We start from the raw sequence: 14402 nt of genomic DNA on the forward strand, positions 1-14402 counted from the left end.
TACTCCCAATAAATATTTGTTGAACGGATGAGTGAATTATCTTGTGATAATAAGCAGTGACTGAGTCTGAATCTCCGGAGGATGGTTTTTCTGAGTTTCTGATTCATGTAATTCGCTACCTGATTGAATATGGCCAATGAAACAGATGGGAGACTCGCGCTAAGCTGCTGTTCACCCCAATGATCATAGATACTATCTTTAATTAGCAGCATTGCCAAAACATAGCCATGACCAAATGACCAGTTTTGTAGAGCTGAGTGTTTCCTTTTACTCCTAAGGAGCCTCTTTTGCAATCTGATAATTTTCAGTGATGATTAAGGATTAATCACAAGGTGATGCACAAGAAAACTTTCTGCAGTGTTTCTTTCTCTTCTTTTACTTCATATTTTTGTCAAGGAAAAATACTTTCTAAAAATGTCCTTGTACCATCTTCCAAGAATGATAAGCCAGCTATTGTTAATATAAATTATCAATAGAAGTGAAAAGTTACCACAGTTTTAAAGATTATAAAACAATAAATGAAAGGGTCATTAAGCAAATCCATTTGAAGACTAGTTCAACCAGATAAGATTAAATTAATTCACAGTAAACTAGTATCCACATCATTTTGCTTTATCCAATGTTATCTGAAATAATATTAGCTACTATTTACAAAGCGTTTATTTATAGGCACTAGGCATGGTATTACGTGAATGTTTCTTCACTAAAGTCTCAAGACTATCTTATGAAAGGGGAATTTGTATCCCCACATCACAGATAAAAAAAACTGAGGCATGGAAAGACTGTCCTACAAGTTAAGGAATCCAAGTCCACCGCAGTCTGAAACTCCAAACCATTTCCATTCCAACTATTCTGCTCTCAGCCATCATTATATAATACAGTGATTACGCTTACTTTGGCTTAAAATTCTCAAATATTTCACAAGGAAATTCTTCTTAGTAGTGGTCATAACTTCAAGCTTTTTCAAGTCAGTATAACATGCAAAATACAAACTTAGTTACCTGACTTAAAAATATATCAATGATAACATAACATTCATTATCTCATGAAAAAAAGTCTGAAACAAGCTATCTGGTTCAAAATACCATTTTGATTATGGAATAGGGGATTATACATGAAGCTAGGGTTGAACAAAGCCGTGAAAGCTGGGTCTTGCTGGGGTTTGAGGATAAGTCAGGACATAAATAGCAGGACAATTTTGACTAATTTCTCCTATGCCTCTTGCTTTTGCTTTGTCCTACTGTTTTCTGAAATGTCTTGGCAATCTCTTACCTTTCAAAAATGTTGAAAGGGACACTGGGAAAAAAAAAAAACTGCTCTTCTTTTCCCCCTTAGTCATATGTTTAGGTGAGTTATGAATAATTCTGACCACAAAAACTACACTCTATTGTAATATATTGCCTTCTAACAGTTTATTCTGGATTTAACAGATGAAAAGAGAAACCCTGCTTTCGCCATGTCCCCAGATACCTCTCTAAATTTAATTAACATGTATTTTATCAAGGGATAGGAAGAAGGCTAAGTTTCATCCGCAACTTCTGAGACACCAAAATGATTCTATGCATATCCCACCCTTGACCAAAAAGACACTTGAATACTCCTGAGACAAAAAGATTATCTCTTTCACCACACTTCCATCTATCCTCAATTCTATTTTAAAAACAGAATATTCACTCATTGTAACACTAGATCTTTACCTCATAATATAGAAAATAAAGGTAGTAGAGAGAAAATGGAGAAGACAGTGGAATTGTCTAGAGACAAGGAAAAGAAGGAAGGAAAAAAAAAAGATGGAAGGGAAGGAGACAGAATCTTTTTGTTTATTCCACACCCTCTGGTAAAGTTAGAGGTTTGCTTTGAGATAAAATTGCCTCTTTCGGTACTCAATGATATTTTATTTCTATGCAACTTCCTTCTCAAATAGGTTAATTACAGAGGCAATTAGTCTAGCTACACACAGGATGTCACTATTCCCTTATATAAATAGAACTAACACACATGTTTCAGGCAGAGAAAAATATCTGTAAAGACCAATTTCGAATGTAATGGAAGTTGTGTTGAGAGGTGCTATTTTGCCTAGTTTGAGTTACATTTCATTGTTTCCACCACCCTTATTTATCGAGCAGCCTTTCTGTTTTACTATTACTGTGGAATAGGAAGGTCTGCTCAACTCAGAATAAAAAAATCCAAAAAGGAGAGGTATCATGGCACAAGGTAACTGAACAGGAATAAGTTAAGGCCTTCTTATTAGCAAGGCAAATAGATAGGAAAAAGGGAGCTGGAACTGAAAAAGCTAATTCTATATTAGTTTAAACAAATGTTCTGACCTATACAGCTCCTAGGTTTTTTGTGCAAGTACTTTATTTTACATATTCAGAGTTTGGAAATTAGTGACTACCAGAGTTCTGAGAACCAAAGGGTTCATAGCACAAGAAGCATTTGAAGCGAGCTTTTCTAAAAATTGGATGTATGTAGCTCCGGGTGGCACAAGCCAATCCTGGTGACACACATGGAATTCACAGGAAAAGTTAAGTCACTAATAATGGCATCCATTCTAGCCTGAAACTTCTAACTACTGATTATTGCTTATATGTTTATCAACAGCAAAATGATAAAGTGCTTTTCAAAAGAATAAATTGCTGTATCGAGTTCTAAATACATATTCATAGAGGGCACTGTCCTTCTTGATGGTAGCTACCCAGGAAGACAAAACTGCAAGACACTAATGACACACGCACATCTGTGGTTCATTAGCTCGCTTGTTTACTGTGGCAATAGTGAAAGCAAGGTCCTCAGGTCAGATCCTCACATTAACCAGTGCATTCCTTTCTCTTCTTGGCCATCGATTATTTTTTACTCGCTTTTGACTGGCGGTCTCAAATAAGACTTGCCATTGGTCACAACAGGGCCTGAGCGGGAGATACAGTGACCATTAGTACAAGAAACAGAAGCTCAAGTTTTACTTCCTACTCAACGATGGCTCTACTACATTCTTTTCATCCATGAAGCACTGCATACGGCTTACAGCCAACCTGGCAGGGCGCGCTTCAACCCCAGCATCTCTCTGCCTCGCTCTGAATCCTGACTCCACCTCCTACTAGCTGTTGAGTCACGGCAAGTTACTCAATTTCTCTTTCTCTCTCAATTCCCTAAGCTGAAAAATGGGTATAATAATAGCACTGGCTTCACGAGGTACTTAGGAGGCTTAAATTAGATGCTACTGGCAAAAAGAAAGTCCTCAGTAAATGATAGTTACTATAAGTATTCTGTACTGAACAAAAACCCATGGGTTTTTTCTGATATTGTGTGTGTGTGTGTGTGTATTTAAATCTGGAGGTCTTGCATTTAAATTTAGCCTCCTTTAAGACAAAGCAGAATTTTAAATAGTGGTTAAGATTCTACAAGATCAGTGAACTGAGGTTCGTAAATCCCTCTATCCGCACAGAATCTTCCCATAGTCTAGGCTGGTACAGCGGTCTCACTGGGATTTCAATCCAGCTTACCTGAGTGGATAGCAGCAGCAATGTAGAAACAGACTTCCCTCTTCTAAAATGAATCCAAAGCTACTGCTGATGACACAGGAATGGGCAGGGAATGGAGTGATCTCCCTTCCAGAAGACGAACAGAGCCACTGAGAACTTCTGAAGTAACTTTTTTGTAAAAGATCATGGGCTTTATTGCTTCTATTTGACCTTTTTGCCCTATTTCCTCTAGGGAGTTTGTGAGTGGGTGAGTAAGTCAGCTTTGCAGCTAGGCAAATAAGTTGTTTTGACTATAGTGCCTACAAATATAGAGATATCTGCATATGCATATTCTTTCCAATGCATGCACCAGGAAAACTCCAGAAAGTATGACAATTAAAAATGTATTGCTGAAGCTATAAAGGAGCAAATTAGGATATTTCCCTCAATGTAACAGCCAAATAAATAATGTTTGCTATTACTAGTCACACACACACACACACACACACACACACACACACACACACACCCACTGGTTTCAGTCTCATGATCTTTTCACATGGGATTGCCTGATGAAATTTAGTCTTTTGTGGAGGATAGGAACCTCAAGGTTTTAAAATTACTGATCTTGTATTTTCAGCCACTGCAACAGCTGATGTGAACTGGCTTCATGGGGACCAGATCAATTGTGTAGACAATAGTACTTAAGAGGTCCTGGGGGAGGGGAATCAACTGAAACAGCCCACGAAATGGACTCTAAAATCACTATCAGAATAGACACTATAAACACAATAGAATTCTTCACAGCCCAGTTCTTCTTTACACAAATTAGGGCGTAGAACAATTCAAATCAGCCCCGACGCCAGGACTGTGTGATCAGGTAAGCAGATAACACCAGGGGTTAGCAAAAAATTGCTATGAAGCCGACTGGCCAGTTATATGGCTGTTACTCTTTCCCCTCTACCTCAACATTTTAGATGAGTTTGGTATTTAACAATTACTCAGATATAAAATGACCAATTATTCGGAGTTTTTTTTTTTTTTTTTTCAAATTCTTTAGGATCTTAGAAAGAAAATCACCGTGACTTTTCATGGTAAAAAATAAGAGCTATTCGTGTAACAGCATTACACGTATTATAAAATGGCCAGTAGAATCAAGCGGTTTGTAAAGCTCCATTCCTCAAACACTTCATTCACAGAAATGCAAAAGAAAGGAACTAAACATTATTGTTTCTATACACACCTATTGATACAAAAAATTATAATTGCATAGTTGTTAACCTATTAATTTTAACGTATATAATTTACCCTTATTTAATATGATGTGATGAAAATTTACCTGTGAAGTGGTATCTAACTAAATTTTGCTGAATAGGTTTCACTAATACTTTTCTCCTGTTTGCTCTGCTTTTTCCCCTTTTCTCTTGGTTGGCTCTTGACTTTACTGGGCAAAAAATAATAATCATTTAGATTCATCTTTTTACTACATATAGTTTCAGTTTCCCCTCTCATTCTTTCTTCTTTCTGCCATTACCCCTGGAAGATAGCCAGAAGCCATGCTGGAGAGGTGCCAAGATGTCCTGTTCTTGTGCAGTTTGAGCGACTCTGTGTATATCTCTGCTTGGCTTACCTAAGTCACCACTTACAATATTGAGTAGAAAAAGCAGGTTGGAATAGTCAGCATTTATAAGTCAACTGGTTACATGATACAAAAATATATAGTCAACTTCAGAATTTATAGCAATAACATTTATGTATCGTGTTACTCCTAGAACAATCCAATTTATAAAGTGCCTATCGTGTATACATAAGGAATAATCATAAATCATTTACATTAAACAGTGTCAACTAGCAAAACACAACTTTCCCCCTAAATTCTGCACACTAAGATTAATGAGGTTTTTGAAAGGAAGCACACTAAAAAAAAAAAAAAAAAAATCAAGTCTGATTCATCCTAGGTGGAGAACATATCCATATAAAGGAGCAGGTGTCTGTAGTATGATTTAGAATACCTATGGCACATCTCTGGAAAATATTAACTTTCTCTGAAGTAGAGAGCCGTCCACGAAGTAAGCTGGGAATGTGGCAAGAACCCAAGTCTGTCACCAACTTCAAGATTTCTTTTTATTTCCTTCTCAGTAAAGAAGGGATTTAAAACAAATAAACAGAGAAAACTTTAGGCCCTATTTGACCAGTTGTCTGACATGTTTTCATCTACAGGCACTTGTAGAAAACGTGGGAAAGATTATGTAGATTACCTGCTTTGTCTCCTAGGCTCCTAGTTGGAGAGAGACTCCAATCAGTGACCAAAGCTATCAAAAGTTCTAAAGTGAAACTCAAATATGTATGTGGATTCTCTCCTGTTCACCCCTTAGCTCATTCCCTATTCAGACAGGCAGCTGTCTTAGAAATGTATGCTTTGCGGTCTCACATTAAACCCATTCCTTCTCCTTAAAAAGCCCTTAAAATAAATAATAGGGGATGTTTTGACTGTTCACATCTGTAAAAGCATTTAATCTTATCTGAAACTCTCACCTACACAGCTGAAATGGACATCATGTAGAAAAAAAAAAAAATACAATATGGATTGCTCTTACAAGACTTTGGTCCTCTATCTTTTGTCTTTAGAAAGGATTACAGGAGTGACACTTTCTTCCTGCTTTAACTCACAGCCTTAAAAATATTTATTGATTTGTTTTAGCCAAATTGGAAGAATAACATTTTAAATGATAGATTTTTAAAAGTTTGTTCTTTAAAAAAAACTCATTTCTCCAAACTCCACTGATGATAATATGACCACGGAGAGAAGCAACTCCCTAGCTTGGTTAAATCTAAAATTGAATCTGAAAGACAGAGAAATGTATAGCAAGAAAATCTGTAAACTAGTTTTCAACGAATGAACTACCTGCTGTTTCCTATTCACAGATAATTGACACTGTGTAAAGATATGCTGTAATCTAGAAAGCAAAACAAAACAAAAACCATACACACACGGAGTAGTAACAGATCAAAGAAGAACCAACTTTTCAGTTGAAGCAAGAACTGGTGGTAAACTGAGGTTTTCAGGAGGAGTTTCTAAAAATAACATGTTGGTGTGGAAAGCCAGATACATTATAGCCTTTGCAGAAATATTTCGAAAAGTGGACACCCTCCAAAACAGCTGTAGCATTTCAGTAGCATTAGAGGTTAGAGAAAAATATAATATCTTTCTTCACAACTGAGAATACTGAACAAGGAACAGTGACAATCACTTTAGTCATAAGTAGAAGATTTAGGTTAAAAAGCTTATCATTTATGAGGAAGAGTGTTAAAACCTCCGAGGGTTTTTGCTTGTGTGAAGAGACAACAGGTGGCACAGTAAAGCCATCTTCAATTAACATGTTTATTCTTTAAAAATATCCGACAATCATGGAATTCCTTTCCATTTTTGAGTAATATTTTGATTCACTTAAGAAAAACTCCTCTTGTGTTCAGAGATGCAACTTAGAATCCCAGGCTAACTCTTGCTTGTCAATAAACTAAGAAATTTAGGTAAAAATAAAGCATATTTATGACTGTTACCTTGGCAGCTGCTATGTTAGTGTCCACATTATTAAAAGACCAATACTAATGAAAAGTACACAATCATTGCATAGGCATTTTTAAAGTATCCACATTTTCCAATGATTGAACTATATTTTCTACCCATTTTCTTAAGCTTTCTCAAATAAAAATAATTTTTAAAGAAACAACTGACATCACCTACATGTTCTAAAACAAAATATAGCTAAAAAGAAAAAAAAATTAGCAAATCAACAAGTAGTTTGGGCCAATCATCTAAAGGATATTCTTTACAAATCACTTTCATAGTGATTAATATTTTTTCCAAATAATAGATATTTATTTCTAAATTTCTTTTATTTGAGTATAGTTGACACACAATGTTCCATTAGTTTCAGATGTATAGTATAGTGATTTCACAAGTTTATACATTATACTATGTTCAGCACAACTGTAGCTGCCATCTGTCCCCTTCCATCACTATTACAATATAACTGACTGTATTCCTTATGCTCTGCCTTTCATTCCCGCATTAATACTTCTTTTTAACTGAACTGAGTAAACTGAAGGGATTTAGGATGCACATAAACACAGGCACCCATCACAATAAAAGTTGTTGAACCAACACTGGAAAACTTCTTTTTATCCCAATAGAAGTCTTCCGACATTGTTAAAGTTTTTACCTTGAATAAAAGATTTTGCCTCTTTTCCTCGTACACAATAATAGTTACAGAAACACCTTCAAGGTGAACCACTCATTTCTACTTTAGCTAACAAGAAAACACAACTTCTTGTTCATTCTTAATTTGATATTATCACTTAAACATCTAGTTATAGATTATATTCTTTTTGTGCCTTTTCTCAGGAAACAATCTAAGTAAAAACACATTTTCCTGGATGGCTATGGTTATCAACACTGTTTTCTGTTTGTTCCAGAAGGTATTGATTCACTGTTACTTTTAAGAGTTTCTTAATCTAGAATCCATGGATTGCAAGGAAATCTACAGGCTTCTGGAAATATACGCAAAATTTCATGTGTATATACGCATTGTAATTTTTCTTCTGACAGCAATTTAATTTAATTTAATTTATTTATTTATTTACTTATTTTGCTACCTAGCATCCATATACCCTCTTTCTGTTAAAAGTACCCCTTTCCTTCTGGGAGGCAATCCCAATGCCTAGCCCATGGAAAGTGATAAAGCTGACTCTATCTTTTACTCCAGGAGAGGGGCACAGGATTAGTCTGTGATCTAATCAAAGCCAATTAGTACAAAGAGACTTTTGATGGGGCTTCTGGGAAAGAGACTCTCTTTTTCCTGTTTGATCTGAATGAAAGGATAGGGCGCCCAGGCTGAAGCAATGCTATCGCCACCATCTTGCTCCCGAGTGAAGCCAAGACTGAAGCTGTCCTAGTGGAAGCTAAGAAATGGAGAGAAGCTGAGTCCTGCTTACATTATTTTACTACAGAGGTTAGCTCTTCGCCTAGACTTTCCACATTTTAATAAATAACACAGCCACCTGCACGCACATTCATATCATCTTACGCCCCAACATATGCATAGCTGACTCCTTCCTTCTTCAGTTTAACTGCTACTGTCTCTGACCTTTACTATCTAATCAAAATTCCCCTCTCTGTGTCTTTACATCTGTCCATCCTACCTGTCTACATATTGTCAAAATCATACACCATATGCTGTTTCTTAATTTGGCGCACAGGAATTTGGTCAGTTTTCCAGTCCTTTTCATCAAAGTATACAAGTACAGGATTGTCTTCCAATTTGGGGAGCGGGGAAGGAGGAAAACGGATTAAAAACTGAAGATTCAAATAGAGAGCCATGTTGTAAATTTCATCAAGGATGGAACAAACTGAGATTTTTATTAGACATATAAAAGAAAATGTATTTCAGTCAAGCAAATATCTTTAGCATAGACTAGAAGGAAAGGATTTCTATGCATTTTAATCTCCATTCCAACCAGACTTAGCTGACATAATAATGGGGCCCCTAAAAGTAACTGCGGGGGTTTAGAAGCACTTGCCACTTCCTTTGAACTGGCTCTATAAATGCCAAGAGTGAGTATTTCAGATTAAACGAATAGATTAATAAACATCTTTGGAATATCCATCATTAAGGTTGATTTATGTTGTATGGCCAGCAGTAATTCAAGGAAATGCCATGCTATTCAAAAAATATTTCATGTCATTCTCACCATTTTGCCAATGTTATGACACCATGTAAGTATGACAGTATCTATATTCTTTTGCTGTTCTAACTATGCTCAAAAGCCAATAGATATTAAACCACTTTAAGTTTACATGGGCATCAGCACAAGAATCGCTCATATTTATAACTCTGATGAATGGCCTTTCATTTATAAATTTATGGTGTATCCATAATTTCTTTAGGGAACCAAAAGGTTCATTCAAAAAATTGCCACAACATTTATCTATGCAGAGATGATGGATATGGTTTATAAAATTAAATGCTTTTAAAAATTAAAATCATATTGCAAAAAAAAAAAAAAAGACACGTTTTTTTTCTTGGGTTGCTCACATTTTAAAATGATCCCAACTGCACTCTCAGCACTTAAAATGCTTAATCTAGAGAGCATATTAATATATGTATTAAATAGTCCACATATATTGTTGTTAGTGTTGTGTAGTAGCAATATGAACTACTGGACATCAAGCTCACTTAAATTTATTATTTTATTTTCTAATTTTATTCCTCTATATTAAGCTATAAAATAAATAAAGTATAATTGGGATACAATATTTCTTATTTATATTATTGCACTTCCTGTATTTATTGCTTCAGGACCACTCCCAGCACACTGTATAGTGTACTGTAAGCATGGGCTATTATAAACTATAACTTAAATAAAGTACAAATTTGCCAAAAGTCAACATTAACTAAACAAGGAATCCTATTTTATCCCAATAGGGACTTTGCTCAGTTGGAGAAATCACTGAAGTAGGAGAAAATGAAAGGTAAAAACGATCACTAAAGTAACCCAGGAAAAGCAGAGTATCAACATTACAAGTGTGAAGACGAAATGCACATTGTTGTTATGTATGATGTGCTCTAGTGGCATTCCTATTCTCCCTTCATTTGCCCTCTTGTACTATTATAAGTAGGAAATACAGACAAATCTCAGTGCTATGATATCCCCCCATGAAGGCAAAGGAAGTAAAACTACTTTTTAAAGATCTATCCTATTATTAAAGAATATATTGAAAAATTGAAGCTAACTAAAAATTAGTAACTTTATCATTAGCTCATCCAGTCAAAAAAAATTGTTCCACATGCTTGCAAAATTTGTAGGCAAAATATTTCTTACAGATTGCACTCTCTCTATTCTGCTTAAAACTAACATAATATTAAAAAATAATCAAGAGTTTACATACCCCAGTGGATCGCTAGCTCTTTGTGGACAGGAACATATTTGTCATCATCTTTGGGTCACCAGTGGCCAGCACAGCACCTGAGATATAATGCATACCCCATAAATGTGTTTGAATTAATTAAATGATACAGTGCTGGAATCCATTTGGAAGGTATGAGTTCAATGACATAACCATTCTATATAGCAATCCTCTTCCTCTGTACCCTATATTATTAAAATAGCAATGCATATTCTTATACATTTGAATGACAACTTTGTCCTGAAAACAATTCTCAAGAATAATTGCTTCTAAGTTCTTATTACATTGTATATTCTTATTGCCCGTTGGTTTTGGTGGAGGCAATAAAGTGTTTAAGATCATGCACTTTTGAGTTAGGCTGACATTAGTTTAAATCCCGGTTCCACAATTGACTATTTACATGGTCTTGGGTAAATCTCTTAATCTATAAATCTCGGCTTATCTTCAAAACAAAAATAATTATAGCATCATTCTAATAGTGTTCAAAAAATTAAAGGAAACAATGCTTAGCATACTGCCTGACACACAGTAGACCCTCAATAAATAACTACTATTTGCATTCATTTCTCTTTGCCTCCCTCCTTTTCTGTGTGGTGAAGAGTTAACCTTATGCAAAGAAAGATCTGGCCTTTGTCTTTGGCTATTAAGACGTGATCTCTAGGTCCTCCAAATGTCATGCCTGGCAGGAGTGTCTTTGCTTGGCTGAGAGCTTTGGCCACAGGACAAACAGTGTGTTTTGGATGGAGGCTTGGGGCCATGCAGTATCAATTTTGCCTCTGGAAGGAACTGGAGACTAAAGGTATCAACCCAACAGTGACATCCAGGAGGGGCTGGAGCCTAAAGGTCAGCAACTTGGGCAGTATGTGATCACATCCATTAAAAACGCTGGACAACGCTCCATGCATACTGCCATATTGATGCTGGGAAAGTAATACATCTGACTCTATAAGGAGAGGACAATGAAAGCTCTGTGGTTGGTTCTTCAAGCCTCAAACTCTGACTCAGCCTTAGCCTTATTTTTATCAGCTTGCGACTCAACCTTATATACTTTTTCCCCTGGCTGATTTTAATTTGTATCCTTTCCCCGAAATAAACTATAACCTTGAGTATAACCTGCTTAAGTGAATACTTCTGGCACATTGTCAAACCTGAAGGTGGTTTTAGAAACCCCTCAAACTTGCAACTGGTGTCAGAAATGAGGAATATGTGGGGAAATGTGTTTGTAGTTGACTGAGTTTGTAGTTGACTAATTGTGCAATTAAACTCTTGTACCTTTCTTATTTAAATCTAGAAATCCCCAAAACTTTGAAAGATATCTTACTTTATCATTCAAGTTAAGTTAACAAAAGCTCTTACTAATAAAAATCACTTTGAAGTGATTGTGTTTATGTATAGATTATATGGCATTGTTTTATTTTTCCTTGCACAAACAATAAAAACCACTCCCACTGTCACACCCCCAGTAATAAATATAGAAATGTTTTGTTTTGTTTTGGTAATGTGAATGGTAGGAATATACAGAAGTGAATGAGTCACACGCTAGTAAAATTTTTAAAGATTAGTAATAGTAGATCTGCCAAGGTCAGATGTTAGAAAATTAACTTCATTAAAAGATGTGCTAGTTTTCAAACAAAATATTAATTAAATCATAATTTTATTTTTGCTTTTCCTAAGTGCTTAGATTGCATTCTGCAAGATGCTGTTCACAACTTGTTTTTGTTCTTTATAAATGTTATAAATAAAAGTTTGGTAGGCGGAATTTAAGATGCCCCTCCCAAATTCTCCTAATTGGGAAACATGCTCCGCATAGTCCCTAGAAATGTGAATATCATGGATTTTACTCTCCCGAATAGGTTATATTATATAACTTCAAAACAGGGAAACTACCTGGGTAGACCTAACCTTCTAAATCTTAACCTAGAGGTTAAAGACAGAGGAAAAGAGAGATCTGAATCACATGGAGGACCTGACACACCGCTGCTAGCCTCGGATGGGAGAGCACCCACAGAACTGCAGGAGCTACAGACAACCCCAAGCTAACAGCCAGCAAGGTAACAGGGATCCCAGCTCTTACAACCACAAAGACCTGAATTCTACCAACAAGAATGAGTTTGGAAGCAGATTTTTTCCCTCCAGAGTGTGCACGTAAGAACTCAGCCGGGCCAACCTTCATTTTCAGCCTGTGGTTCTCTGGGCAGAGAAAGCCACGCCATGCTAGACTCGACCTGGAGAACTATGAGCTAGTAAGTGGGCATTGTTTTAAGCCACTAAGTTTTTAATAATTTGACACACACCAACAGAAAATCAGTACACACAGGAACAAAACTGCATATATTTTACTGACCTCTCTTTAGTCTCTTGCTGTAAAAACAAGTATCAGTTATGTGCTCGGATTCATGACCATGTAGACCCCAGGTTGCCATAGCCAATGCTGAAAATTCATCGACTCACTCTGAACAAGAAATGCAGAAAAGACACTATGCCATAAGCTATAGACTGAATGTTTGTGCCCTCCAAAAATCGTATGCTAAAACCAAATGCCCAATGTGACGGTACTAGGAAGTGGGGTCTTTGGGAGGTGCTTAGTTCATGAGGGTGGAGCTCTCAGGAACGGGATTAGTGCTATTATCAAAGAGACCCCACAGAACTTCCGACTCCCGTCTACCATGTGAAGTTACAGCAAAAAGATGGCCATCTAGGAAGCAGGCTCTCTCCAGACACAATGTGCTGGTGCCCTGATTACGGGCTTCCCAGACGCCCTAACTGTGAGAAATAAATTTCTGTTGTTTATAAGCTACTCAATTTATGGTATTTTTATTATAGCAGTCCATATGGACTATGACAAAAATGTATTTATTGCCTATAAAACAGATCATTTGGAAATCTCAACTCTCTATCTACTATATGAAAGTTGTTGAGAAAGTAACTCTTAAATATTCTGTGAATTATCTCTGATTTTCTTGGGCCATCTTAAGAGGTGGGAACAGTCAGTGCCCATGCCTTCTTGAGGCATACATGGGAAACTACCATATGTTCAGTGAAGAATGACAGACTCTCTAAGTATCTGGAAAGAGGTCGGAGATCACTTAAAAGGAATCTCTCAGGAACCTTCACAGAACATGTTCCCTGTCTCATTCTCTTTTCATTCATTACTACAATGCTGCCATATTATATTTTATAAAACACAAATCTCATCATGTTGTACCCCTACTCAAAATGAACAATTTTGATGGCCCTCAAGATAAAGTCATTCATCCATTTATACACTAAATACTTAAGTACGTACAAGACGCCAAGTTCTGTGCTAGGTGATAGAGACACAATGGTCAGTATGACAGACGAGGTCCTGATCTTCACTGAGCTTTGCTCTTTCAAAAATATACTTCCCATCTTATTCATAAAAGACTGTAATTAATCTTTAATCCCTACCGTGGGCTTCACTCCTCTGGGAAGCCCTCTTTGACACTTCTAGGCAAAATCAGGCAACTCTTCTCTCCCATAAAATACAGTTCCTAATCATAAAATAAAATTGACCATATTGTATTAAAATTGCATGAGATTGCATGCCTGCATCCTCCATAAGCAGAATATAAGGAGAAAATTCAAGAAATGTATATATCCCAAATTCCTAGAGTCAAAAAGAGATTATGAATGAGTAGCTTCTCTTGGGAGGAGCTAATCCTGGATCTACTCCCTTCCGTAGGGTAGGCTATACAATATACACACATAATGGAGAGCGAGTGTTCTAACTTGAGAGTAGGAACTAGGCTGGGAGGTAAGGAAGGAGAGCCCATGAAATAATCTGTGCTAGCCCACACATCTTCAGTATGCAGTGCTGTGATGATAATTCCTCCTGACTCTCTATACTCTCTATCTCAGTTAGGAGTTCCTGGAGGTCTGGCCCTCTGTAGACTCCAGTATGCAAGCGGGGAGGTCAGCTACTATCTAGAACAAAGGTGCTGTTAATCAGCTTA

The 14402-nt window shown here is 36.4% G+C and overlaps 1 protein-coding gene across 14 annotated transcripts in view; it reads right to left on the reverse strand.

The window, feature by feature from the left end:
* The window catches only part of SOX5 (SRY-box transcription factor 5), a 963841-nt gene that overhangs the window by 779557 nt on the left and 169882 nt on the right, over positions 1-14402 (reverse strand). For 12 of the 14 annotated variants that reach the window (XM_045811725.2, XM_045811726.2, XM_045811739.2 and 9 more), the window contains one exon: positions 10411-10487. The exons of 1 other annotated variant lie outside the window; for it this stretch is intronic. The gene's annotated coding sequence lies outside the window, so the exon portion shown is untranslated. Of the gene's footprint in view, positions 1-10410; positions 10488-12772; positions 14396-14402 lie in introns of those variants that run through there. One more of the 14 variants, XM_045811730.2, reaches the window with a different exon arrangement.

This window comes from Ursus americanus, chromosome 25 (genome assembly GCF_024610735.1).
Source record: "Ursus americanus isolate L20-20 chromosome 25, mUrsAme1.1.p, whole genome shotgun sequence".
In the NCBI taxonomy this organism is placed as follows: domain Eukaryota; kingdom Metazoa; phylum Chordata; class Mammalia; order Carnivora; family Ursidae; genus Ursus; species Ursus americanus.